A 20,259-nucleotide genomic window follows, 5' to 3' on the forward strand; every position below is an offset into this window, starting at 1 on the left:
GCCAAGGAAATCAATGAATATTGTCCAAATGGCACATTAAGTAGTGAGGTGACCCAGGAGTGGTGTAGAATCTCTCTTCCCTAAACATACACATGTTTTCTTGGGGTTTGGAATTGATTGTCATTGTTTACAAGAAATAGTTTTGACTGTGATGTGGATGAAAATATAAACTCAACTCTAGGAAAATGTTACCTTCAAAGGGAGAGTGAAAGGAAAAAAAACATCATTTTTTCATAGAAGCTGGGCAATTTTGAAAAGAAAATATCAGGAAGGGACCAGGCAAAAACCATGAGTGAAAATACCAGATTATATTTAGGAAACTGAGCTTAACGCCATTTTGGATAGACTTACCAAAAACTATCAATTTAAAAACTGCTTTCTAAGCCCAGTTTTTTAATCTTAATATGTCCTCTTTAAGGTAGCCTTTTCCAATTAAATGTAAAATGGAATAATAATAGAATCTGTTTTTCAGGGTTTTTTGTGAGGATCAAGCATGATTATATATGTAGAATGCTTTACAAAAATTAAACCTCTATGAAAATTCTAGCAATTTTAACTAGAAGGAAGCAGAAAGTCAAAGAATGTTACAAGCCATTTGGGGCCATCAATTCCAACTCCCTTATTTTACTTATAGAAAACAGACTCAGGTAAATTCAGAAGCAGCTGGGTGAAATGGTGGATAAAACTCAGAGCTCTAAGCAAAATTCTGCCTCAGACTACTAGTGTTATAATCTTGAACAAGACATTTAATTTCTTTGACTTAATTTGTCTTAATTTCCTTAACTGAAAAATAGAGATAGTTATAGCCCCTAACTTATGAGTATTAAAAGATATATAATTTATAAATTGTTTAGCATAGTAAGTTAATGGTACTTAATAAATGCTTATTGACTTGGGTTTTTTGGGGTTTTTTTGGCTGAGGCAATTGGGGTTAACTGACTTGCCCAGGGTCACACAGCCAGGAAGTGTTAAGTGTCTGAGACCACATTTGAACTCAGGTCCTTCTGACTTCAGGACTGGTGCTCTGTTCATTGCACCACCTAGTCCCCCTACTTCCTTCTTTTCATGATTTGCCTAAGTCCACACAAATCTGTCCTGAACTGGTCTCATAAATTCCATGTCAAGAGGTCACATTTATCAAAAAAAAAAAAAAAAAAAAAAAAAGAGTAAGAACCAGAAAGAGAAAAAGGCAATATCTACATGATTCCAATAAGATCTGAGCAGTTTTATAAAGCAGCTACTCAGATCATTGGAACATCAGTCATCCTGGAGCATCTTTTGCTCAGCCAAAACATCAAGGTAGCCAATGTAAATAGCCCTTTATGTGGCCCCTTTCTGAATGCTGGTTGCAGACTGATAATCCAACTGAAGTTTATGGGCTGTTTTGATTTGATATGAATGTTTCCATTTTATAATAAAACCAGTTGAGATCTTGATTCTCTGATAAAACCAGCACATTCCATATATAAAGGCCAAAAATAAGTTTTGAAAAGTGAAGCTTCACTCTTGATACTGAGCTTTACTTTCCAGCAGGCCACCCAAGATTTTGCCATGATTGATGATTTCAGGCAGTATTCCTCTTATCCTGCAATATTTTTAGACAAGGCTAGAAGCTTCGGACTCTCCTCCTATGTCATCAGTGGCTAGAATTTGCAGCTTTAGGGAGACCCTCATTAGAAGACAAAATATTGTTTTGGATATAACAGAAAAGAAAGACAAATATGGGAATTGTGCAGACTCTTGACATGTCTCTGAATTTCCTCTCAAATTTGAAGTAGAACACAAGAAGATAACTTTTATTTTTTTAAAACTAGAACTTGGGAAGCAATATGATGTATTGGAAAGAATGCTTGATTTGAAGACAAAGGATATAGGTTCAAATCTTGCCTCTTTTACTTACTACCTTTGTGATGAGAGGCAGCTGGGGCATAGTAGAAAGAGCACTGGGAAGATCTGAATTCAAATCCTTCCTTAGAAATAGAGGACATAACTGTGTTCTGGCCAGTTGCTTAACCTTGCTCTTCCACCCAGCCAAAGTATCCTGGTAGCCAACACAAAGAGCCATTTACATGACCTCAATATTGGTTGCAGACCAGTAACCCATTTGAAGATTATGAGCTATTTTGATTTGATGTGTTTCCTTTTAATAAGAAAGCCAGTTGAGATCTTGGCATCTTAATAAAACCAGGACATTGTCTATCTAAAGGTGACAACTAAGGTTTGCACAATATCTTTGCCTCTGATTCTTCAAATGTAAATTGAGGGTGATAATAACATCTACCTCCCAGGATTGTTGTGAACATCAAATGAGAATGTTATTTGCAAAACGTTTTTAACACAGTGATTGGAACAGTAATCACTTAAATCTGGGTCTCAGTTGCAGCAATTGTATGATGAATAGGAGTAGATGATCTCAGAGATTCCTTCAATGTCTAATTTATGATTTACAGCAAGTATTTATAGAGCACCTATTATGTGCAGGATAGGCTAGTGTGCAGTGGATAGAGTGCCAGGTCAGAGTCTAGAAGACCAGAGTTCAAATCCAGTCTCAAACACTAATTGTGTGATTTGGAATAAATTATTTCACCTGATTTGCCTCAGTTTTCTCACCTGTAAAATGAGCTGGAGAAGGAAATGGCAAATTATTCCAGTATCCTTGCCAAGGAAGGCCAAGCGGGGTCATGAAGGGTTGGACACAACTTAAGCAACCAGCATGCTGCTGAGCACCTTTTACAAATATTATCTTATTTAATTCTAACAACAACATTGTGAGGTAGGTACTATTGTTATTCCATTTTCACAGTTGGGGAAACTGAGACAAATAGAGTTTAAACAACTTGCTCAGTCACACAACTAGTAAATGTCTCAGGTAGGATTTGAATTCATGTCTTTATGTTTCCAGGCTCAGCACTCTACACTACCTCTTCCAGATGCTTAGATTTTATTCTTAACTGTTCCAATATTCTTTCAGCCACAATCTATTTGGGACTGGGGAAATACAGGGAAGAGGGTGAGGATAGATCAAAGCAAGGAGAGATTAGAATATTTCCTATGAGTTTTTAAAATTTTTGGTATTTTTCATTTTTATTTCTCATACAGCAATACATACATATTCTTGACATCAAATATCACCTTTCCTATTGCCTGTCTTTCCATAATCATCCATTTAAAGAAATAGGAAAATGGTAGAAAATATGATATATAAGTTATACAAGAGCTGAAAGATACAAATAAAAAAAAAAAAAGGAATAAAACCGTGTAACTGGTATTGAAAAGATCTTATGACTTTGTGCATTTCTCATTATTTTCTAGGACAACTAGTCCTGCTCAGGTCACAGGTGCATTCTGGGGACATTATTGCTTTGGAAGTCTACTAATTAGAGCAAAAACAATCTGACATAAAACTGGTGATTTGACTTTTGTTTCATGACCTTGCAAGAAGGTCACAATATATGTCTTGTAAACAACACAAACAGAGCAAATCTACCTTTTTTTTCATGTCTTACTAGGAAAATTCTAATGTATTAAATACCTGTGAGCAGAAAGTCACTTGCTTGACCCACCAATTTCTGGCTTTTAATGTGCCATAATAAGCTAGCCTAATAAGCTAGAATCTGAATTCTAAGTCATAGGTCTTACCTGTCCTCTTAGTCACCATTATATACAAGATTATTAATCACTGTGCACATGACATAGGTCAATGATTTTAAATTCAAATCACTTCTTTACTAGAGGGCATTTGAACATTTCACCATCTAGCTATATTCAGTTTGTTTCTAATTTCACTTGCCTGCTCTCTCCATTCTTCTTCCAACCATATTATACCTTCCTAATACCATTCCCCCCAGTCTTCTATAGTCCTAGACTTGATTCTCTTGATATACAATTTCCCTACATTCTCTTCTTGTAGAAACACATGATAGGAGAAATAGAACTGGACTAGGGGAAATAGGATCTGGATTTGAATGTTAATTTTGTCTTTTGGTAGTTATAAACTAAGGACCAAGTCACTTTTCTCTGAGGTTTCTTTTTTTGTTTGTTTGGATTTTTTCCATCTGCAAAATGGGAATAAAAGAATGATCGTCGATAAGAACTCGAGACTTGGAGTCAGGAATTCTTAGATTAAAATTTGACACTTATGAGCTATATATTTATTTTATTAATTGTATCTATTTCTCAGCATTGTTGTGAAGAGATCAAATGAGAAATGCTTTATGAAGCTTAAGGCATAATACAAATGTGAAAGCTTATCTACTTCACAGAATTGTTGTAAATAAAATGTTTTGTAAGCTGAAAATGTACACATCAAGGGGATTTTATAAGTCTGAGTGACTGGATATCTGTGCATTATCATTTCCTGCAACAGACCTCTTAGATGTTATCTCTTCTATAACGTATCCATTGGAATCTGCTGGTTTAAAAGTTCATAGAAAAATTAGATAAACCAGACAATACTAAAAACATTAAGATCTTTCTTTGGCACACTTAAGGGAAGACCACATGTTTTAACTGGAAATACTCTGGAGCATGCAGAAGGAATGAGCCATAACAAGGGAAGGATACTAAGACAGAATATCCTTAATCACACCTGGCCATGAATGATGCCCTAAATCAGGATGGAGCAGGGCCAGAAAGAGGTAGAACCAGGCAAATTGTCAGGATTCGCCGCAGGATAGTCTTTAGTACATGGCAGAAGGAGATCACAATGATTTGGAAAAGAGCTTTTACCAGAACTTGGAACCTGGTTACACTAATTTTCCCTAGGATTCCAGGGCCCATCTTTACTCCATACATTAGAGCTGTTAGGTTGTTTTAGAGAGAGGGGTGGTATTGTTCAGTTTCCCATCTCTGAGGTCATTGGCAGGGAGGTACAAATCATGCAGGTTGGAAACATCCAAATACAGAAGATTCAGGTATGATCGATGCTAGAAACAGGGTGGGCAGAAGAGAGATGGGAAAAGATGGGAGGTAGGGTCACAACTGGAAAATAGATAATGTGTTGGGTAGAGATTGATTAGAATGTACTTCTCCCCCACACATACCTCCAAAAACCAACCAAACAAACATTTTTTTTCCTGGAATATGGTTGTAATAACCCAAAATTTCTTTTTTAATATCTCATATCACCCCTGGTCTCAGATATTTCCACATTTAAATAAATAGATTGTAAAGGAGAAATAGCAACAGAAAGATTTACCTTTGGTAAGTTGAATAGTTATTTGCCATTAGTCCATGACTAGATACTCTAGGTGCTGAAATGTCTTTGATCCCATTCCCTCCACTCTTTCTCTCTCTCTCATTCTCTCTGTCTGCCTCTCTCTCTCCCCTTTCTGTCTTTCTCTTTTTTACTGTCTCTCTTTCTGGCTTTGTCTCTTTTCTTCTCTCCATCTCCATCTCTTTTCTATTTCTATAGTTCTCTGTTTCTGTCCATTTGCCTGCCTGTGTTTGACTGTCTCTGTCTTTGACTCTGTGTATCTTTTCTCCTTTCCCTCCTCCTTCCTTCTTTCTGCCTCTTACACACACACACACACACACCCCATCACTCACAAGTTTACTTGGATTGCTTGCTGTCTAGAGGAGAGGGTAGGGGAAAGAAGGAAGAAGGATTTGGAACATGGGTTTTGTGGGGTTGAATATCTTAGCATATATTTTGAAAATAAAAGCTATTAAAAAAACCATTACCAACAAAAAATAATAATTTATTATATACACACTGTGTGCAAAGCACTGTGCTAGGTGGCAGGAATACAAAGACATCTTCCTTCCAAAGAAAAGCATGGCAATTTTACTCTTTTTTCTCTTTGCTTTATGTATATAGGAAGATAAATTAGATTACAAACTCCTTGAGATTACAAAGTTCTGATAAAAGCTCCTTTCCAAATCATTGTGATCGCCTTCTGCCATGTACAAACAAGATGCTTTGTGCTTCTTATATTACCAACCCTAAACTAAGTGCCTAGGACTTTACGCTATTTTGGTTATGGATATTATACTGAAACAAATTGCATACATTGCCTAGATTGTTTCTACCTAATAACACCATGCAACTGATAGAAAAGTCTAAATATTAAACCAAATAACTATGCTATTTTTGCTAGTGGAGAATGAAATGGAGTAATATTTTTGGGAATTGCATGTGAATATATTAGGAAAGCTATAAAATGTTTCTCAATGGTCTACTCTCTAAAAAAGAGCACATCCTAAGAATGTTATTGACAAACAGAAAAGAATATATGTTTGGAAATATTACAAATAGAACTATTACATAGGGGAAAGAAACCACCTAGAATGAACTCATCTCTCCAAAGTATGGGAAATGGGCAAACAAATCTTGGATTACAAATGTAATGGAATATTACTGTCTCATAAGAAATAACAAATGTGAAAAAATAATGAAATATGAGTAGATACATATAAATATAAAAAATAGAAATGATAGTAGTAATAGGATCTGAAAAAAAATAAATAGAAGAAAAGTATTCAAAAGGGAGCAAATAGAATGTATTTTTTACTATTTAGAATATACATATTTTTAATCAAACTTTAAAATAATGGAAGTTTATGGTCTAATATAAATGAACTTATTTTAAGGTATTTATTTGTATGTTTGTGTTTCCTCCTGGCTACTAAGTTTATAATTAATAAAATTAATTTTAATTAAAATTTATTTTTCCATTGATCCAAACAATAAATATGTCTCTAGAGAGACAATCATAGATAGTAGATATGAGCAGCAAAATTACAAACCTTGGTCTTTCCTAGATCTTCTCTAAATGTCTTCTTTCTCCAAAATGCTAATTCTGATTTTGTGGCTACCAAGGACTGCTTTATAATGCCTTTCAAGGCCCATCCTCCCCTTGGAAATCCTTGCCCAGATCACATGGCTATTAAAGATTTGAGGCCAGATTTGAACTCACTAAGAGGAATCTTCCTGAATCTAGGTCTGATGCTTTATCTACCTACCTTCTAGTCGCTTATATGGTAATTTATTTTACCCTTTTTCAAGATTTTTATCTGCTATCAAAATTCTGCTATCTGTGTTTTATTTTGTTACAGTTCTGTTCTCAAAATACTGTCCTGTTGGAAAAAGAACTATTGAATTGCTTCATCAAAAGCACTAGAGGAAGGCTCATCTTGGATGGAGTCCTGTGAAAGACACACATGAGGATCATATAGTATGAAGAGGCATGGATCCTGGATCTTTAATCAGTGGGTTCACAAATACAGCAAAGAAATAAAATACCTATTTTGCATAAGTATTATTCTGCAACACTATAAACTTTATAACAGACTCATGGATATGTTAATCTGTTATAAATCTAAATAGACTATACAAATGTCAATCATTATTATTAATGGTTGCTTATTTGACTTCAGTCTTCTTCTGGCTTTCAATTTTTCTTCTTGCATTCCCATGCTAGAGCAGGAGTTTTTATTTAACGAATCATAGATTATGGACATATTGGATAACTAGATTCCAACCTAGGAAATCATGCATGTAAACCCAGAACAAAACATTCTGCTGACCATCTAGACAATAAGAAAAATTGGTGCACATATAAACAGAACTTTGTAGCTTACAAAATATTCTCCTCACCACAATCCTGTGAAGTAGGGAATATGATTTCAATTTTCCTAATTTTACAGATAAGGTAATTGAGGTATAGAGATTAAGTGTTTAGGCAATGTAGGGGACCAAGTCAGGTATTTTGATCTCAAATTCATTGCTTCTTCTACTATTCTACCAGTTCTTATACGTAATTAAAAAAAAAACAAAAACAACTCAAGTCTTTACTGAAAAATGAAAAACCTGGTTAATTTAATCTTCTTTCCTTATGTGCTTCATTACCTCTGGTTCCTAAGCTTAGCTAGATTCAAGAAAGAAAGCTGAAACTTAGTCTTAATGTTTGCACATGTGCTTTGGATTTGCTTTGACTTTTGTAGTTGTGTCAATAATACAAAATAATCATTTACATAGTACTGACTATCCAATATTATGCTAAATATTGAGATTACAAAAAGAATCAAAAATAGGTCCTGAACTCAAACAGCTTACAATCTAATGGGGAAGATATCTAGTAAACAAATAGGCCTACAAACAAGTAACATATAGAATAAATAAGAAGTAATTGAGAGAAGTGAGGTATTAAAATGAAGAGGAATTGGGGGAAGTTTCATTTAGAAGATAGGATTTTAGTTGGGACTTACAAGAAGCTAGGGAAGTAACTGGGGGAGATGAAGAAGCAGAACATTTCAGGAATAGGGAATCACCAAGAAAAATGCCTTATAGTATATCTTGTTTCAGCTTGCCTTTTGACACTGAAGCCAATGCTTGCCATAAAATGTCTCCATTTGTATTCTGCACTGGACCCTAAAAGTAAATTTAAGATATAAGAATTTGCAACCATTCCCAACTACTTCTGTTTCAAATTAAAGGCAGCCCTGTGTCCATAGGTCAGGAAGATATATTGCAGGTTGTCCTGCATGCTGTCAATCTTATCCTATAAAAATTCCATAAAGAATCTAATTCACTAAGAGACATGTGGTTCCATCTAAAACAAGAATGTTTAATTCTTGATCCCTTCTCTTCTGAGTAGTAATGAAAATTTTCTTCCCCTCCTGAACAACTCCTTTCAAGTGCTATTATCAAGGGAACTCTGGGCGTGTGTAGTGAATGTACAAATAATGACATTATATTGTTTCTATTAAGTTATACTTATTATTGTTTGTGGGGCAGAAGGGACCCTGCAACTGGTTCCAGTACAAATGGTTAGCTTATAATTCAGAGTTCTGTTAAAAGTGGCCACTGGAGGGCAGCTAAGAGTCAGGGATAGTTATAGGACAGTTGACTGAAGGGTAGTAGCCATCTTTTGGGACACAAGATGCCTGGAATGTCATTCTTTCTAGGAGGAGGTTAATGGTTTGGTTAAAACATAACACGATACAAACCACTGAAAATACAGGTACTAGGCCAGAAAACATTCCCCAAAAAACAACTCAAGAAACCCAAGATCCAAGCTATGAGCTGGGGTCAAGTTCCATGCCCAGGGTCAGAGTAGACAATAAAGTAGTGTCAGATCCCTAAGAGTAGAGGAAGACAAAGGATCATGGTGGATTTCATCGACAATCTTAAATTATTCTATCTCCTTTTTTAAATTAGTGGAATTAGTGAATTTGTTAATTATTTTGAATAATGTTTTTGAATAAACTATGTGGAGACTGAGTTTAAAAGGCCTTTCAATTATCCTTTTCTTCTCTCCTTTTCCCCACTTTCATCACAGAAAAACTCTAATCTCTTAAATATTGCTGTTATTGTTCAATCATTTCAGTCATGTCTTATTCTTCATGACCCCATTTGGGATTTTCTTGGCAAAAAACTGGAGTAGTCTGCCATTTTCTTTTCCAGCTCATTTTTACATATAAGGAAACTGAGGCAGATAGGGAAGTGATTTGCTTAGGATCACATACCTAATAAAGATTTGAAGCCAGATCAGATTTGAACTCACTAAGAGTAGTCTTCCTCAATCTAGGCCTGGCACTTTATCCATGTACTTCCTAGTTGCCTTTATCATCTTAAATAGCATTAGTTATTAGCTGTATAATTTATCCAAAAGATGACTAATAATAAAATAATTTATTATATCTAAGCCTGATATAATAATTTATTACAGATTATATAGACATAAATTATTATTATTTTTTTAAATTTTTATTTTTAAAGCTTTTTATTTCCAAAATATATGCGAAGATAGCTTTCAACATTTACCCTTGTAAAACCTTCCAAGTTTTTTCTCCCTCTCTTACCCCACCCCTTACTCCAGCCATGTTAATATTACTTATTATATTATATAATATTATATAAATATATTCATATGTGTATATATAAATATAAATAAAAATAATATTATATATTATATAAAATAATAATGTTAATAATAATAAATGTTAAATATGTGCAATTCTTTTTAAATATTCCCACAATTACCTTGCTGCAAAAGAAAAATCAGACCTAAAAGAAAAAAAATGAGAAAACAAATAAAAAACAAGCAAACAACAAAAAGTGAAAATATTATATTGTAAGCCACAAATTATTATTTATAATGTGTAAGTTGCAAGAAAGATTATGGCTGTAATCATCTTTGAGTATCACTACAGCTATTAACTTCTTTTGTACAGTTCTACCATTCAGTTATCTAAAATACCAACTGAAGTCTCTTTCCAAGAATTTTATTCATGCTTTTTTTAAAAGATAAAATCTAAAGCAGTTCTCTAAATTAAAAACAAAAACAAAAGCAAAAAATACTTTCATCTTTTCTTGCAAATTTCTACCTATGACAAAATTGAGGGGTTTTTTGATAACTCCTCATAGAATAGCAGTTAAAATAGCAATTAAAAACTCTTCATTAAATAAAAGTTTATATAGTCTATATCTTCTCTTAAAGATACAGTAGCAGTATTCCTATTCTCTCTAGAAGAAACTATTGAAGAATAAAGAGGTACATAATTCTATCCCCACCAAATGTGGCATAATCCTTTTTTAGATATTCTGAGAATAGATGATCTCTCAACATCTTAAAAATTGTCACTTCCAGCATGTCTTTCCTTCATGTATATTTGTTTAGCTATTCTTCCCATATTTATTTCCTTATTGTCATTTCCATTTCTTCATGAAAATCATTAAAAATTGTGGTTTTACAAATGATATTCTATAACAGGTAACACCTTTTAAGTAATACGTATAAAAAATAAAACATATTAAAAAAACAAACAGCTCCTACTGTACTTATTAGTTACGTATAAAAAAAGGATTTTATTCAATCAAGCTGTTGTCTTCCATGTATATGTTAAGATTACACCAGTATTCTTGATATTTGTAAAATAAAAAAAGATTAATTCATTCCATGATCATCTGTTTGTTCATGTAAAGAAACCATAAAATTGTGAGACATATGCACCAAAACTGTTTGCTATTGTCATAGAAAATATCCAACCCAGAATTCAAATCAAAGAAAGATTTTCTCTAGACCAAGGGTTCTTAATTGGTTTTCTTTCAAACCGTCTGATAATCCCTACACTTCCCTTCTCAAAATAATTTTTTTCAAAAATAAGATTCAGGTGGCACAGTGGATAGAGCACTAGCCCTGAAGTCAGGAGCACCTGAATTCAAATCTACTCTGACACTTAACACTTCCTAGATAGGGACCCTGAGCAAGTCACTTAACCCCAATTACCTCAGCAAAAAACAAACAAACAAAAAAAAATTAAATTAAATTAAAAAAAAAAGATTGATATTATGATTTAGGAAACCACTTCTGAAATGTAATTATCAAAGTATTTTTAAAGACTACATACATTTATTTCTATTATAAATAGTGAAATGTGCCAGATATTCTCCTTTTCAGGTTATTGATAGGTTAGTCACTTTTCAGTAATTTCTGACAAACCATAATTCCATTTAGAATTTTTTTTTTGAAAGAATACTGGAATGGCTTAGCATTTCCTTCTCTGGCTCATTTTATAGATAAGGAAACTGAGGTAAAGTTAAGGAGCTTGCACATGGCCACCCAGCTAATCTGAGACTGTCTCTGAACTCAAGTCTTCCTGATTTCAGGCCCCATGCTCTATTCACTACACAACCTAGATTGCCACCTTTTCTTTTCAGATTACATTGCAAAGATTATATAAAATCTTGAAACATCTGAAATCAGATCTTTAATCTTCAGATTGCTATCTCACTAACCTACAAGTTAAAGAATCCTTATTCTCTAATTTATGATTTGCAGTTAGACATCCCTGAAAGTGACAATTTGTTGGATTACTTGTTAAATATTTAAAACATTTGTGAAAATCCTCTGTGTTCCCTCAGAGAAGATAAAGCAGACAGAACTACCTCCTAGGACCATCTGACCCCATTCAAGCCAGATATCTTATTTGTTTCTTATTGTCATACAGATTCACTTAGTACCCCCACCAGAGGTCTCTCTTCTCCAAAGGACACATGAACAAGACTCCTCTTCCTGGTATGGAATCCATCAAGGTGAATCCAAGCAGTGAGTCAACAAACATTTATTGTGTCTACTAAGTGTCAGGTATTCTGCTAAGCACTGGGGAAATAAAAAGAGGCAAAAATTAGTCCCTGCCCTCAAAGAACTCACAATCTAATGGGGAGACAACTAACAAATATGTGGAAATAGATTATATTCAGGATCAATAGGAAATAACAAATAAAGGGAAGGCACTAGAATTGATATGGGTTGGGAAAGGCTTTCTGTAAAATATGAGATTTCAGTTGGAACTTGAAGGAAGCCAGGAAAGTCATGAAGCAGAGATGAGGTAGGAGAGCATTCCAGGCACATAGGAAAATGCCTGGGACTGTGATAAAGTATCTTATTTGTAAAACATCAGGGATGCTAGTGTCACTGGGAGGGAAGACTATGTGAAGAGAAGTATGGTATATGGAGTATGTAAAGATAAAAGTTATATATATTTATATCTTTTATCTTTATACACACATCTGTGTTTGTGTATATATATATGTATATACATATATATATGTATATATATATATATATATATATATATATATTGGAGATAAGAGGGAACCACTGAAATTTATTGAATGCAAAGGTGATCAGCCTGATGTTTTAGGAAAGTCACTTTGATGCTTAATGGAGGATAAATTAGAGTGGAAAGACTCTTGAGACCGGTAGATTCACCAGAAAAGTATTTCAATAGCCAAAACATGAAGTGATAAAGGTCTACACTAAAGGGGTAACAATGTCAGAGGAACAAAGGAGTGTAATCAAGAGTTATTGCAAAGATGAAATAACAGTGATGGGCAACAGATTGGATACTGGGGGTGAGAGACAATGAGGAATCAAGGATAACTCTCGGGGGAAAAAATACCTGTTCATTCATAGAAAGCATAGAACAAGAAACTCTAGTAAGCATATAGGATCACTGGTCTTCAACCTTGAATTGTTTCCAATGATAAAAACCACAATTTCTCATATATGATAATTTACCTTGGTTATGCTACTAAGACAAGAGATCAGATAATATCAGATTACCCATCAGGGAATTCCTGCTACTGAATTCTGTTTATTTATTTGTTGCTATTGGATGGCCTCATGGGAGTGGAGATAATAGTTTATGAATATATTTATACCTTGTATTTACATAATGGCTACTGCATGCCTCTATATCCATGCTTCCTTGGTCTCAGCTTCCCCAAAACTATCATTTTTATTCATAGTTCTAGCTACATTGTATCTGGCTAATTGATCCTACTTTTTAGATAATAGCCTCAAATATTTTTTTCTTTCTTTCCTTCTTTTCCTTCTTTTTTTTCTTTTTCTTTTTTTATTCCTTCCCTTCTTCTTTTCTTAAACTATTTTAATTTATAATTTATTTATTTTTGCATTCTTTTCTTTTTCATTTTTGAGTTCTAAATTATCTTATTCTCCTATTCCCTTTTTCATTCCCTGAGAAGCCAAACAATATGACATCAATTTTACATGTGATAATACAGAGAGCATATTTATATATTTGTCATATTTTTTTAAAAGGAAAAATAAAGTGCAGTTCTTTCTCTGAGGATAGGTAGCACTTTTTTATCATGAGTTTTTAAAAATTATTTTGGATCATTACATTAATCAGAGCAGTCAATCTTTCACAGTTGAACATTATTATAACATTGATATGACTGTGCATAGTGATCTCCAGATTCTTCTTACTTCACTTTGTACCAGGTCATCTAGGTCTTGCCATGTTTTACTGAAACCATCTCTTGTCATTTCTTATTCAGATCTATTTCTAGTCATCTATACTATCTATAAATTACTGATATTCTCTCATTGTTACAAATATCAAGCTAACTAGTTAAAATATACTTAATGCTGTAATATTGGGCAGTATTTCTCAATTCAGATTTCACCCATATTCTAGGCTTCTAAGAATAGTCTTTCCCCTCCTTATCAGTTATTTTTAATCTTATGAACTTAAAAATAATCAGAAAGGATGAACATTTCAATACAGAAAGAAAAACAACAAAAAAGATTATATATGATGAACATGTTACATATAATAATTTTAAGTGCATATTAAATTCAACATTAAAAATATCCTGTGTTTTGAACTTGTCTTTATGTTTGGATGCTGTGTTGAAATCTCTTTGATTTTTTACATAAATTACCTACTAAAAACTGTTCCCTCCCCCTTCTCATAGTCAAACACACCAAATCAACACATTGGCCATAACTGAAAAGTGTGTGTTTCATTTTGTACTTCAAGTTCATCCCCTACCTGTTAAGAAGTGCATGGCAAGCTCATCACGAGTCTTTTGGGAGTCATGAGTTCTGTAGCTTTCTCTAATTATTTTTCACCAATATATTCAAACAGCATTTTTTGTTTATGCTTTTTGCCTTGTAGTATCCGTCTCATGTGAACTTCCCTATTTCCTTCCTCTGACAGAATAACTGGATCTGTTGTTCAAACCCACAGTCTGAACAGTACAGCTAAATCAGGACATTGTATACTCTATCCAGACAATAGAAAAGGGGGGGCGGGGGGTGGCGGGTTGTGGGAAGTACATGCATCCATCAAAAAATACTGACTCTTTGGTAAGATGGGTTGAGTCAGACCAGTCAGTCCATAAGTATTTACTGAATTTCTCTGTGCTGAGCAGGAAATAAGACAGAGAGGCAGAAGTACCCTGTCCTCAGAGGTCACATTTGGAAAGGAGAGACACCTAAGTATATACAAGAAAGATACAGTGTGAAAGGAAGGTAATCTCAAAGAGGAAGCCAACCCTAATATCTCTTCCTGAATCTCTACCTGTTTTTGATTTTGCTACATATCTTTGACCTATGGATAATATTCTGAAGAAACCCTGGTCTTAATGCAACCTGGTCTTCTGATTTACAGTTGTATGAATCCCAGGTTAGATTCCTCTCTTCTCACAAGGAAGGAAATACGTTCCTCTTCCCTGATTGCCCTAATCATGAGCATATAATGACTCTTCCTCAAATGCAGGAACTTCAATAGCATTTTTCTGATTGTTGAAATAAAGAAATTTGTTAATTGCAGAGTCACTTTCCATAATATGAGTACTCCCTTTTCCTCTTTCCATCTTTAAACAGGTTTCCATAAAGAATAACAGAAGCAATAGTGATCTCTGGGAAGTGAGTTTATAATCTTAAAAGACTAATTTTCTGGTTGAGAAAACAAACATGATTTGAGTTTAAAAAATACAACAGGAAAATAGCATTTGCATTAGTTCTTTAAAACAATTTTTAAAAATATCTCATATGATTCTTACTACAACCAGTGGAAGGGGTGCTGTACTTAGAAGTCAAGAGCCTGGGTTAAAATCTCTTACTGGGTTGCCTACTGGTTGTGTGGCCTTGAGTCATTATCTAGGGGCCTCCTGTTCCTTCTTGATGTTGTTTACCTTTTATTCTCAGAGGACCAGGACATCAGGAAGGTGATAGCATAGCATGCAAATGATATGGATTAAGTGAGGAAGGGCTGTGCAAGGTCACCTGCCTCACTTTCTCCTCCAGAGTCATCTGAGTCCATTGGCAAGATATAGATCAGCACAACTGGAGATGGCCCTAGAGTGGGAAGCACTGACCTTTTTAAGCTAAGGTCTCTAACAGGCCTTGGTTTGACTAAAGCAACATACATTTAGAGTTTAAGACTTGGTAAGAAATGAAGCAAAGAATGGGCTCTTTTATCTAGTTACAAAAAAAAAAAAAATCCCATCTGGGAGGAAAACACCCTCAGTCTTTCCTGGTAAAAACAGCAACTTGTAGAGACAGGATTGAACACAGTTCCTCTGACTAAATATAGTTCTTATTCCTCTATGCTGAGATGCTACTCCTGAAGGATCCCAAATCTCTCAAAAGGACATTATGAAGAGAAGGCAAAACTGGTCAATAAACACTAATAGCCACATATTGCCTCTGAGTTATTTGCTTGGCATTCTAAGCTCTCCAAAAATGGTCTCTTACTTTTCTTTTTTAGTCTTTACTATGCTCCCACACTCTGACAATTGCACTGACCTACTTGTTCCTCAGCATGGAACTCTACTACTTATTTCTTTGTACCTCCCATTCTTCATGTGAAATTGCACTTCTTCATCTCTACCTATTTAAATTCCTTATGTCCTTTACAAGACAAGTCAACTGCACTTTAAACAGGAGGTTTCTCTTAGTCTTTTTAGAAGCTGTGGCTTTTCACTCTCATATTAACTTTCCATCTTCTCTCTGTGAATCTTGTGTGCACCTGCTTATATATAAATTGCCTCCCCCATTACCATATTGAACTCCTTGAGCAGAGGGACTGGTTTTGTCTTTCTTTGCATTAGCAGGACCAATGACATCATGAGTGTTATGTCTTGCCTTGTGAGTGAAGTGGATTTGAATGAATCAGAGATGTATAAAGTCTTCAGCCTCCTTCAGAGTTATCAGAGGCCAGCGGAAAGACAAAGGCCAAGACAACTAGTGAGTGACCATAGTGGCTGACTTCAGCCTTTGTAACTTAAGGTCTTTCACTGTTCTTAATTTGTCTGACCCATTAATTGACTAAAGGCTAGATAAATATTTAAACAGAAAATAGCCCAATTTGCTATCCCAAATATATCAATCTGGGAGGGAAAGATCTTCAGAACTTCTGGCCAGAACAGAAAACATTTGCTATTTGCACTCATTCTAAGCCATCAAAACCTAAACATTAAACACACCAAAAGCATAAACAGACTTTGTACAGCTCTGTTTTACTAACATCCAATTCATGTGCAGTCAATATATCACACTTATGATTTCTTTGGACCTCTTTGAAAATAAAATACAAACAACAGAAGGAATTGACATGAGGCTTCCATACAAAGAGAAGGACTTTTAGAACAGGTAATGTGAGTTAATCTTGATATGTGTGTGTGTGTGTGTGTGTGTGTGTGTGTGTGTGTGTGTGTGTAGTATTATAAATTCTCTCTCTCTCTCTCTTCATATATATATATATGTTTAAGCATATTTTCCCATAAGTGTTGCACGTATTTGTGGGAAGGTGTGAACAAGATTTTTAGTAAGAATTTTATAAATTCTTATAGATTGATTGAAAGATGAAGATTAAAAATGAAAAATCCAAAGAATAACTTCACTTCAGTGCATTATAAGCCATAATCTACAGAAATACTTCATCATAGAACAATATTCAAAATCAGCTCATTTTTTTGTTTCATATACCATACCATCATCATCTATACCTCAGCTTTGTTCTGACTTCTTCTATGATTTTAATCATATAAAAAAGAATGTTCAGTTTGGAAAGAAGAAGCTACATAATGAGAAAGTTGTGTTAGAATTAATAAAGTTTAATTGCAACAAAGCAAAGTATGTTAGGCCTCATTCTACATCTGATAACTTGTCTCCTGGATCATCTCATAGATGGAAGAAGTAATACTGAATAAAATCTACTAGAGTTACCTTTTTCACTCCATGACATAGAGTAAAACATGTATTTCCCCCCTATATTTGTTATATCTGATTCATTCAGATCTTCAATTGTACCTCTTGAATCCTTTCTTAGTGTAGTAGAGTGAAGAGGTCATGAGACTTAAAGCCAAGAAAATCTGTGTTCACATCTCATCCTTAGACACTAGCTAAATAACTTGTGGCAAGTCATTTAACATTTATGTGCCTCAGTTCCCTCATCTATAAAAAGAAGTGGTTGGACTTCATGGTCTTTAAGGTATATTCCACCTCAAAATCTGTGGTACTATTATTTCATTCCCATTGATTCTTGATAAACAGCAGGAATACACTGATCAGGAAATCTCTGATTTGTGGAGAAACCATAAATTACTGAATATCAATATCACCTAATGAACTGATACAAGCAAGAGTCGCAGGACATAACACAACAACATTCCTGTAATGGGCTGAGGCTCGAGTTGATGCACTGAGGTTCCAAGCACGTGAGGCTAAATAGTAATTGGACCATACTCTATTAATATATAACTTGGAGAAAGAATGGCCCCGCCCACTCTTTGTGTAAGTCCTGATGTGTTGTATAGGAAATGACGATTTTGGTGGATGGAGGCAGGGGGGTGGAAAAGGAAGGGGAAGGAGAGACTGCTGACTGGCGTCTTGTCACAGCTGCTCACATTGCTATCACAACGGCCCTTCACCTCCAATCCCCCTTTGCTAGCTGGCTTCCTGTCTGCCCATATTGCTATTGCAATCCTTCCTCACCTCCTCACTTCAATAAAGATTGAAGATTTTTACCTTAACCTGAATTCCTGACTCCAGCTGATTTTAAATACGCAGTCATCACATTTGGCGCTTTATATATTAATAGAGTATGGTCCAATTACTATTTAGCCTCACGTGCTTGGGACCTCAGTGCATCATCTCGAGCCTCAGCCCATTACACATTCCCAATGTGCCCATGCTAGAATTGATAGAAATATTCTATCCATGCATCATAAATCACAGCCTCAAGGTACAGAGATACTGGTATTCTTAACCTAGAGGGTTCATGGATTTGGCGTAGATTTCATGGAGTGTGTGAACATAATGGGGAAAAACTTTATTTTCACTAACTTTTTACTATGATTTCCCTCAGTTGTGAATTTTAAAAAATATTTCAGAGAAATGATCCATAGCTTCACCTGACTGTCAAAAAAATCCATCTCTCTCTTTCTCTCTCTCTCTCTCTCTCATACACACACACACACACACACACACACACACACACACACACCCACACACACACACACACAATTGATTAAGAACCCTTACTGGGGAGAAGAATGGAATCTGAACGAACCATTATCGATGGAGACTAAAACCGCACCAATCAGGACAGGGGGCTTAATTCTACTATTTAGAGCCCTTTTTTTGGTAAAGATGTTAAATGAAAAACATGGTAGCTCAGTGGATAAAATGCTGCAGATGGAATCAAGAAGATCTGAATTCAAGTCTAGCATCAGATGTTTTATAAACTGTGTGATACCAATCACTTAATTTATATTTGCTTCAGTTTCCCCAGGTATGCAATTAGCATAATAATAATATCTCCTTCTCATGATGGTGAGGCCCAAATGAGATAATATTTATTAAAAAGTACTTAGTACAGTGCTTGGCACATAGTAAATAAGCTATATAAATGCTTATTTCCTTCTTTCTTCCCTAATCTTATTAGTAAAAACAATCCCAAATGGCGAATATCACTCCTGATGTGATTCTTTCCTCTTTCAGAGTGGCTTTTGCTTCCTTTATATCCCTGTCTTCTCCTTTTTGGTTCTTTCTGATTCCTCTTGCTACCTGTCTCACTAAAAGGAGGAAATCATGGCATATTGTAAAAGTCAAAAACTCTCTAAGATTAAATCTAACTGAAGCATCAGAAAAGGAATAATTGTGACAAGTACTTTTTAATTTTAATGTCATTTTTCCAAATATATGCAAAGATAGTTTTCAACATTCACCTTTGCAAATCTTATGTTCAAAATTTTTCACCATCTCTGACCCCTCTCCTCTCCAAGACAGTAAGCAATCTGATATAGGTCAAACGTGTAATTCTTCTAAACATATATATTTCCATATTTGTCATGATGCACAAGAAGAAACATATCAAAAGGGAAAAAAAACAAACAAACAAACCACCACCACAATAAAAAAAGTGAAAATACTATGCTTTGATTCAAATTCAGTCTCCATACTTCTCTCTCTCGTTCATCACAAGTCTATTGGAATTGCCTCGAATCACCTGTTTAGAAGAGCCAAGTCCATGACAGTTGAACATTACGTAATCTTATTGTTGCTGTGTACAATATTCTCTTGGTTCTGCTCACTTCATTTAGCATTAGTTCATGTGAATCTCTCCAGGATTTTCTGAAATCAGCCTGCTTATCTTTTCTTATAGAACAATAATATATCATTATAATTATATACCATAATTTATTCAGCTATTCCCCAACTGATGGACATTCACTAAATTTCCATTTCCTTAATGGTAACAAGTATTGATTGAACATATTAAATGCTTTGATAGATCACTTGTCTTCCCTAAGACAGAAAGCATTTCATATTTATGAATGCATTCCCAGTGCCTAGCACAATGTTTGGTCTTAGTAGAGCCTTAGTGAATACTTAGGGACCTTTTTGCTAATATGGTGAAAGCTATGGCTTCCTTCTCAGAAAAATTCTTTCAAATGAATGAAATACAATTGATAGGATCACAAAGGAAACCACAAAT

Source organism: Antechinus flavipes, chromosome 2, assembly GCF_016432865.1.
Source record: "Antechinus flavipes isolate AdamAnt ecotype Samford, QLD, Australia chromosome 2, AdamAnt_v2, whole genome shotgun sequence".
NCBI classification, from domain to species: Eukaryota; Metazoa; Chordata; class Mammalia; order Dasyuromorphia; family Dasyuridae; genus Antechinus; species Antechinus flavipes.